This window comes from Spermophilus citellus, assembly GCF_964194105.1.
Source record: "Spermophilus citellus genome assembly, chromosome: 19".
Classification (NCBI taxonomy): Eukaryota; Metazoa; Chordata; class Mammalia; order Rodentia; family Sciuridae; genus Spermophilus; species Spermophilus citellus.
In genome coordinates this window covers 282,430-292,707 of record NC_138201.1, presented here as the reverse complement: position 1 = coordinate 292,707, position 10,278 = coordinate 282,430, and the positions used below count along the sequence as shown (strand labels likewise).

Below are 10,278 nucleotides of genomic sequence, written 5' to 3'. Positions count from 1 at the left end.
GCTTTCATGGTAAAGGTCTCTCAAAAGATCATATTTTAATAAATGTACACTGAGTAAATTATGAGCTGTTTCTAATGAACACACTGTGGTAACATATTAATTACTAAAACAATTCACAATCACCTATGAAGTAGTCACACTACTATGTTCTTTATAGGCTTATCAGATGTGATTATAACCTGAATAAATACAATTAAATGTTTGTATTTTGAATAAATCTAAATTTTGTCATTGGCCTACTCATCATAAAATGACAAATTTGAGTACAAACACTAAAAAGTGTGTCTGAAACTAGTTACATTGGGGGTCATATAAGATTGAAGAAATATGAGCTTATTTATTTTTAGTTACAACATAACTACAAAAATATTAAATGCTGTAAAAACATTAAATTTTTGTAGTTACAACATAGCTACAAATATATTAAATGATACATCATGTTAGTGTCAATAACATGATATATCATATATTTAATTTAGTAAGTACAACAGAAAAATTATAAACATTACCCCCCCAAAAAAAATTACTACCACAATAATAGTTATATAATGAATGGAAATATATTTCTGTCAGTGCAATATAGTTGCATTTGCAAGTTTTAAATGACATCAAATTAAAACATGCAAGATCTATCTGGGTACGGTGGCTTAAGCCTATAATCCTAGTAGCTCTGGAGACTGAGGATCAAGGATTTCAACTTCAAAGCTATCCTAAGCAACAAGGCACTAAGCAAATCTGTGAGGCCCTGACACTGAATCAAATAAAAAATAGATCTGGGTATGAGGCTCAGTACTCCAGTAGCCCTGAGTTTAGTTTCTAGTTATCCCCACCACCAATCAGAGACTTTGGTGGGAAACTTTGAAGAAACCAATATCAATGAGGTAGAAAAGTACAGAATGGGACCATAAAATTGATCAAGCTACATTCACTTGATGAAACAAATGATAGGAAACTGGCCAACAAATTGAAGTTTAAATTGAGTAGGTTAAATAGCTGAAAATGTAACAGCCAATCTCCAAAATATAAAACAAAAATGATCAGAATATATATAACAGTAGAAAACCTCCTTTTGTGAAAATCAGTTTTTTAGTTCCAAATAATAAAATGTATCCCTATTTGGCTCATAAGAAAATAATAGTTAAGACAGAAGTTATCAGAAGTAACTAAAAGCAAAGAGAACATGTGAGTGTCTAACATGAAGAGAATAGTTTATCAAAGAACACCAATAAGTTACATCACAAAGAAACTGGTATTTATTTCTCTCTCTCTCTCTCTCTCTCTCTCTCTCTCTCTCTCTCTCTCGTGCTAAGGATTGAACCCAGGAATTGTGCATGCAAGGCAAGCACTCTACCAACTGAATTATATCCCCAGCCCTGAAAACTGGTACTGAAAAATTAATCATAAATACACTTACATATTATTCAGAAATTTAAAGCTGCTTCATCAACCTGTTTCTGATACTCTTAAAAGGCAGGGAAGTTTCAATAATGTTTTATAGCAACTTTGCTCAATGTTCTCTTAATTCTTACTTAATGCTGATCACATTATCATGATGGAAATTCGAATACATATATTTAATATGCAGTAATTTCTGATTTTTAATATGGCTAAAAAAAGAATTAAGTCACTTATTAAAATGAAATAACCAAAAATTATTTCTTACAATTATGGATTATTTAAATACAAGACTTTCACATTGTGAGTGATGGTAAATATATAAATTTTTATCAAAGTGATGAAATAGCCATACTTCTTATAAAAGTCTAAGAGAAAATTATTCCTTGCATTTTCTCAAATCTCATAGCTTCTAGTGTTCTTTAGCTTCTGACCACAAATGCTTCTCTTCTGAGTTAGTGCAGTACTCAAAACACAAAAGATAGATAAGCCTTCTCACAGGGAAGATGATAGTAACATAGCAGGGAAATACCCTCAATTACCACAGGGTATGAGAACCATATTATATGATATGGAAGACCCTCCAATAGACTGACTATTCCAAACATTGCTTACAAAGATAGAGAAAAGTCAGTTACAACTATGCCAATGTACATATGCATATAAAAATATTGATGAAAATATAAAATTAATAAATATACTTTTTGAAAAAAAGTGTTAAGGTTCTTCAAATGCTCAAGATAAAAATGATACATAATTCACTAATAATAATTTTGGGTAGCACAGCAAGGCTGAACATGCCTATGCTCCCAGTGGCTCAAAAGGATAAGAAAGGAGAATCTCAAGTTCAAAACCAGTCTCAGCAATTTGGCAAAATCTTAACCAAATGAGTGAGATGCTGTCTCAAAAAAGGGGTACAGGTTGGTGTATAGCACAGTGACAAAATGCCCATGAGTTAATCTACAGTGGTCAATATATACAAATAATAATAATAAATCTAGGTAAAAAATGACATATAATCCAGTAATAATATTTCTGGGCATACATCTAAATGAATTGGAAAACTTTTCTCAAAGAAATAACTGCAATTTCATTTTCATTGTAGCTTTATTCACAGTATCTAATACAAAAAACAAAATATGAAATGCCAGCCAGAAATGGTAGGAAATGCCTGTAATCCCAGGGGCTTGGGAGTTTGAGGCAGAGGATGAAGAGTTCAAAGCAGCCTCAGCAATGGAAAGGCATTAAGCAACTCTTTCCAAAGTAAATGTAATAGGGCTGGGAATGAGGCAAAGTGGTGAAGTGCCTCTGAGTTTAATTCCTGGTATGCACCCCAAAAACAAACTTCCTTTTAAATGAAAGGAACATCAGAAGATTCCTTCCAGCTTCACAGCATCCAACTACTCCCCTTAGATGCTACACACTTATAGTTCAAACTGATCTCTAGAAGTCAAGACTTCTAAATAGGATAAGAGACATTGGTATCTGTGGACACTTTATTTCAGACTGTTTTAAAACTAAGGACTGGGCAAATATGGGATGTTGGAATGAGAATATAACACAAAGTTCTTCAAAGGGAAATCTTAACTCAGACATTGTGATATCTGAAACCACAGTTGAAGATAAAATTAGATTCTTTGCTTCACTGATTTCTGGGTTATTAATTTATTCCAAACAGATACTGAAAAGGTATTAAGGCTACTGGTTAATGTCTATGTAAAACAGGTTATTAAAAATGTACCAGGTTAGGGCTGGGGTTTTGGCTCAGTGGCAGAGGACTTGCCTAGCATGTGTGAGGCACTGGGATCAATCCTCAGATCCACATATCAATAAGTAAAATAAAAATCCATTGACAACTAATTTTTTTTTCTTTAAAAATGTACCAAGTTACTCACATGGCTTTTGATGTTCAGATTCACTATGTACTCTAGCCCTTGTTATTAACCTTCTTTGTAGTTTAAATCAACTCCAGCCCCATCTTTATTTTCCTCCACACTAGGACAAAAATGTTTGCTGGAAATGTTTGGAATGCTTCTACAGGTCATTTTAATAAAGTGGTTTTACATATAGGGGGGAAACCTCAAGTAAGTTCCCATTTAAGATAAAAAGTATTTAATTGGGACAGTGAGGATGGCCTTAGCCCTGAGCTTAAACAACTCCATTTTAAAAACTCCAATTTGAAACCTGCAGTCTCACCAGGCACACCCACAGAGTACTCCAGTATGGCCTAAAAACAAAGTTAATTCCTCTCAACTTGATAAACAGAGTGAAATATCTGGCAGGATAAACTTGCCTGATAAGAGGGAAAGACAAGAATATCAGGGTGGAGACCACAGATCAGAAGTTTCTGACTCCAGGGTAAATGATGACATGGAGAAATCCCATGATAGCTAATAAAAATTGCTAATAAGAATTGCAATAGAGGTTAAAAGCCCCCAAATTTAGTATAAATAATAGAGCTAATGAACAGGGATTTAGCCAGCTGAAACAAGGATACACTCAAGCTGAAAAGCCTGATGAGGACCTGACATCCCATCTCTTGTCATTGTTCTTCTGATCCTCTGCATGATTTTCTCATCTCTCAAACTCTATCACTTCAACCTGGAATTTGTTGAAAGCCACAACTTCTCCATAGGTCCTCTCCTCAACCTGTTGTCACTCCAAGCCAGGAGAAACCTGCCTTGGTTCTGGACCTGGTGACCATGGTCTGAGGGAGTGTGCATCTGCTGGACTAAAAGCCTAAGGTTTAAGACTTTTGATCTGACATTTAAACTTAGCACACAGAGGGAATGTCTGTCAATAGCCTGTCATGATTAAGTGAGTTTTTCAGTGTTTAGAATTAATCTAGGATTGTTAGCAGTAAATTAATCAACCTATTTTATTTGCTGTGAATGTATTAAGTCTATTGCAGTGCCTAGCATTCAGGATTGTTAGTTTTTTGAGAAAGAACCTATAGAGTATAATTGTATTGAGCAATTTGAGTGAATAAAGCATTGAAAGGGGGGAAGCATGTGGACACATTTTATTTCTCTCCTTGACTGCATATGTCACAATTTTGCCCCCTGGTGACTGGGACACATTTATTTAGAAAAAAAAATAATTATTTTTAATGTCATCTAATTTTTCCCTGCTTTTTTCTTATGTGAAAGACACCCAAGGATAAAGCAAAATCTTTTAAAACTGCCCTCCTTAATGGTGCTCATTAACATATCTATCCATTAGCCTCCAGGTGTGGTTAAATAATCTATTTTATCTTATTTTTTTCTCAATCAAGGTGAGCAAGGAACCATGCCTTTGAGAATGTGAAGAGAGCTGGAAATTGGGGATTTAATCTCAGACCTATAAATAGCTAAACTATCAGATAGCCATTCTGGATTTGAGATACTTCTTAGTCTGCATTTAGAAAGCACAGGAGGCATGAGGATGATGAGTTCAACACCAGCTTGAGCAACTTAGTGAGGTTCTAAGAAACTCAGTGAGACCCTGTCTCTACACAAAAATATAAAAAGAGGTTGAGAATGTGGGTCAGTACATAAACACCCCTGGGAATAATTCCTGGTCTAAAATAAACAAACATATAAACAACAACAATAAACACTTAGGAAAAACAAGAACAGAGGTCCCTAAATACACCACAGCATTTCTCACACAGGAACATAACTAATGAAGTTGGGGTCCTCTTCTGATGATTATCCCAGACTTCACCACACAATCTGGGGATATACTGAGCTAATGGCACACAGATGCCCACATAGGAATTCAGGAAGGCCCTGAAAACACCATACAATTATGGAACAAAAACTTGAGGTCTCAAATACTGATCTAAGCTCCACTAGACTAGTCAGAGAAAACTGAAGGCTGAGCTGCCAAGGAGAGACCCTCTAGCCACCAGACTCTGGTGACAATTATAAGGAGTTTCCAGCCACCATTGCCAATCCCACTGTCTTCAAACAGCCTCCCTACCCAGTCTCAAAATAAGAATACACACTTACCATTTTCTGGCTTTCAGGATACTTAGTGTTCCCCATATATATTTTTAATTTTCAGCTCCAGTGTAGCACAGCAACCTGGAAGCAGAAAAATGGATTCAATGAATGGCAGGCTCCAAAAACAAAAGGAATACAAGACTGTGGAAGTCCACCCCCTCATCCCTGGCTGTGTCTTGTTTGGACAGTTCTCACCCAAGAGAGATTGGAAAGGGCTTCAGGAACTTCCTCCAAAATTGAGCGGGGTAGAGATAACCACTGGTTACTGGTGAGAAGTCTTAGTTTTCCACATGTTGAAGTTTGAACATTAGAGAAGCATGCTGAAGCAAGCATGTGAAGCAGGGTTTATTTAGAAAAGGGTAACATAGACTTCTCCCACAAGGAAGAAGGGGGACATAGCTTGTATCAGGGTATCCCAAGAAGCAAGGGCACATTTACAATCTTATAGTTCCCTGTAGGGAGGGGAAATTCCTGGGACAGGTTACCATGGCAACAGGTTGGAGCAGGGGCAGGTTCTTGATAATATCCCTCAGGGGACAGTCTCCAACTTAGATTCACTCAAAATTGGCTTCCTAGATTCAACCTGACTAGATTCACCTATCTACACTGACTGCCTGTCTAATTCAGTAGGCCTACTGTTTGAGTGACAGTAAATTGTATCCTGATCAGAATAAAATAAGTACACAAAGACAGGTTTTTGTCTGCTCTGTTTTTGTTGATCAAACACTGGGGATCTACCACATGCAGGGGTGCATGCCTGTAATCCCAGCAACTGTAGAGGCTGAGGCAGGAGGATAGTGAGTTCAATGCCAGCCTCATCAATGGCAAGGCACTAAGAACCTCACTGAGATGATATGTTTAAATAAAATAGAAATAGGGCTGTGAATGTGGTCTCAGTGTTCATGTGCCCCTGAGTTCAATTGTCAGTAGGAAAAAAAAAAAAAACACTAGAGATCAGACCCATGGGTATTATTCACTACAGAGCCCAATGACCACAGACTAATGGATTGATGGATTGATAGAAACATAGATAGAGTCCTGGGGAAGGGTCTCAAATTCTCCTGTGATGACTTTTCAAGTAATTAATATTATAATATTACTGGAATTCTCCAAAGCCTTGTAAATTATTATTATTATTATTATTATTTGCTGTGAATTGCATTAAGTGCGTCAGGATAAAATTATTTCATGGCAGAGTTTCCTCCCAATATTTAGATCTAGCCCAGACAGAAGTGCATTTATATAAAAATTAAATATCAGAATTACTTCAAAATTTTATTTAATATTTCTGTTCTCTGGCCTTATGAGAAAAGAGCTTGAGACTTCAACTCATAAGTAATTCCCTGAAGCAGCATTGTCTCTACTCCCCTACAAAAAATGGGGCAAAAATATAATTTTAAAGTTTCTAGTTTAATAAAATAAACAAGAGGTGAATGGTGCCAGGTCTCTAGATCTCTCAGTATTCTAGAACCTAGAGTATAAGGAATTAAAAAATAAATTATTTGCAGTTTTGCCTTGAGCATAATAATAGAATTATGATGTCTGTTTTTTCTTTGGTATGGGGTACTATGATAATATTAGTACAAATCACAGGCATTTATGTCTATATATATTTTTTTTCTATAATTAAACACAGCCCATCAACAGAGTCAACTTCAAATTTAAATGAAGAAACTTTTAATTATTATTGCCAGGGTCCAGCCCTAGCAGGAATCCAGGGGTCCTGAAGTATGAGTGGCATTAGGTACTGAAGGATAAGTGGCCTCAGCAAAAGAAGAGGAGACAGGATGACAGGTTGTAAGTTACAAGCAATATTCAGAAGAATCTGATGCCCATAGAGGGGACTTTATTTTTATACCTTTTTTACAGGTATTTATGCATGTAGTTAAAATAGCATCAAAGTTCAAAACTTCTTTCATTTACATAAATTTCAAGAGTTGCAATCTTTTCTCACATACATTAACTTGATAAGATATTGAACACATTGTTTAAAATATGTTCCTGTGCTATTCGCTGATGCGGGCAGCTAGGGGGGGCCGCCACCGCTAGAGAGATGCTTTCCTTTTTAATTTTTTTTTCCATGTGTTCACTTCCAGGTCCGGCGCCGATCAGGTTTGACCTCCGGAGAAGTGAGGTGCCGCTGTGCATTCATTCCCGACTGCATGGGTGGCGACAGCAGCGCCCGGGCGGTGACTCTCCAGCCAGCACTGGCAGTAGTGCTGAGACCTAGTCCAAGCCGGGGCCGAGCTGCCTTACCTCCCTCGCTCATTCCTTCCCCCCTACCTCGCTCGATCCCTCCCTCCTCCAGCCGCCGGCGGGTGTGATGTGCAGTCTCAGCTGCCCCCGTCGCCGCTGACTATGGGAGTGGGGGCACTGCCTGCGCCCAGGACCGACCCCGCCACTCGCGGCCTCGCCTCTGAGCTGTTCATTGATATCAGCTTACATCACTGAGAAGATAATTTTGAAGACATGTTTTGTTGAAATGACAACTGAGAAAGATTTTACGAATGGGATGAACACGCTCCAGTTGATTGACTACCTACTGCAATTTGAATGTTAACGTTACCCGCCTGGTACAGTTACCTAGTGATGTACCTATTCTCACAATACCCTATTTCAGCGTGCTTGTCTTGATTAAAGAATTCAAAGTGGAGTACCGAAAACTTGATATGGATAATAAAAAGAAAGACAAGGACAAATCAGATGATAGAATGGCACGACCTAGTGGTCGATCAGGGCACAACACTGAGGAACTGGGTCTTCATCATCTGGAGTTTTAATGGTTGGACCTAACTTTAGAGTTGGAGAAAAAATTGGATGTGGCAATTTTGGAGAATTACGATTAGGGAAAAAATTATACACGAATGAATATGTGGCAATTAAGCTGGAGCCCATGAAATCCAGAGCACCACAGCTACATTTGGAATACAGATTCTACAAGCAGTTAGGATCTGGAGATGGCATACCTCAAGTTTACTATTTTGGCCCTTGTGATAAATACAATGCTATGGTGCTGGAACTGCTGGAACCTAGTTTGGAAGACTTGTTTGACTTGTGTGACAGAACTTTTTCTCTTAAAACAGTTCTCATGATAGCTATACAACTGATTTCTCGCATGGAATATGTTCATTCAAAGAACTTGATATACAGAGATGTAAAACCTGAGAACTTCTTAATAGGACGACCAGGAAACAAAACCCAGCAAGTTATTCATATAATAGATTTTGGTTTGGCAAAGAAATACATTGATCCAGAGACAAAGAAACATACCCTACAGAGAACACAAGAGCCTTACAGGAACAGCTAGATATATGAGCATAAACACACATTTAGGAAAAGAACAAAGTAGAAGAGATGATTTAGACGCTTTAGGTCATATGTTCATGTATTTTCTGAGAGGCAGTCTTCCTTGGCAAGGCTTAAAGGCTGACACATTAAAAGAGAGATATCAGAAAATTGGAGATACAAAACGAGCTACACCAATAGATGTGTTATGTGAAAATTTTCCAGAAATGGCAACATATCTTCGTTATGTAAGAAGGTTAGATTTTTTTGAAAATCCAGATTATGACTACCTAAGAAAGCTTTTTACTGACTTGTTTGATTGAAAAGGATATATGTTTGATTATTAATATGACTGGATTGGTAAACAGTTGCCTACTCCAGTGGGAGCAGTTCAGCAAGATCCTGCTCTATCATCAAACAGAGAAGCACATCAGCACAGAGATAAGATGCAACAATCCAAAAATCAGGTTGTAAGTTCCACAAATGGAGAGTTAAACACAGATGACCCTACTGCAGGACGTTCAAATGCACCCATCACAGCCCCTACAGAAGTAGAAGCAATGGATGAAACCAAGTGCCGCTGTTTTTTCAAACAAAGGAAAAGGAAAACTATACAATGCCACAAATGACTCTGGACACAGACAGATCATGGGGAGTTACTTACATGTTCATCTGCTGTCTTGTGATTAAAATCATCTCTGTAGTGACCACATATATTTTCAAGGACTCACTCTTAGAAACAAATATGTCATACTTTCATACTTTGTTTTGTGGTTGTCTTACATTCATATTTTTTTTCTAATTTAGCTTTTATGGAAGCTTTAAAGTTTTGTCAAAACATGAGTGCTTTGCCCATCAATGAATAGAATGGACCAATGAGGTGGTTTTGATGAATACAGTTCTATAGGACATTTTTCAGAAGCTCCTCTCCTGTTGTAGAAAACAGAGCAGTATCTTAAGTGTCAGCCAGTTATATATACCTAATTTGATTTTTTTATATCTTCTGTAAGAGGATAATCACCAGGAATTTTCTTCCCAGTGGGTAATGCAACAGAGAAAACAGTTGCCCAAATGTTTTTAAAAAAGTTATTTCTTGAGAAGTTCATATTTTGTGACATCTGCATTGATTTCAGTATTACTGATGGTACTGTTATTCATGGATCATATTAACATTCTCTCTGTGAAATCATGGTACAGTCACTGCCCAGAGGTACTGAGGAAAAAGCTCTATGAGTTCAGCAGATGGTTTTGTAAAATGAATCACAATAAGTGCGGGAAATATGAGCTCTGCTTTTGTTGCACCACTATGTGAAGTACAGTGTTGTAGGAGTGGCAAAAGCACTTATTTTTTAAAAATGCAAAATATTTGTATAATGTAACTTTATGCTTCCAGATAATAATGTATGTTAGATAGCAAGAAATGAATGTTTTGAGAAGTGACATGTTGGAATTTTCTTTTTTTTTTTTTCTTAAATACACTAAGGAAAAGAAATAAATGTGAATCTCTTTGCAATGTATAAGGTTGAACCTAAGGAGATCCCACTGAAACCTACTGCTGAATGACTGACTGCATTCTCCCTTAAGCAGAAAACTTTGGATGTGCCATGCAATG

At 37.0% G+C, this 10,278-nt stretch overlaps 1 pseudogene across 1 annotated transcript; it reads left to right on the top strand.

Annotated features, from left to right (window-relative positions):
* The first annotated feature begins 7,790 nt into the window (after window positions 1-7,790).
* LOC308638538 (casein kinase I-like) lies at window positions 7,791-9,295 on the top strand (annotated as a pseudogene). Its single transcript has one exon. The product of its transcript is annotated as a casein kinase I-like (transcript).
* The last annotated feature ends 983 nt before the right edge of the window (window positions 9,296-10,278 follow it).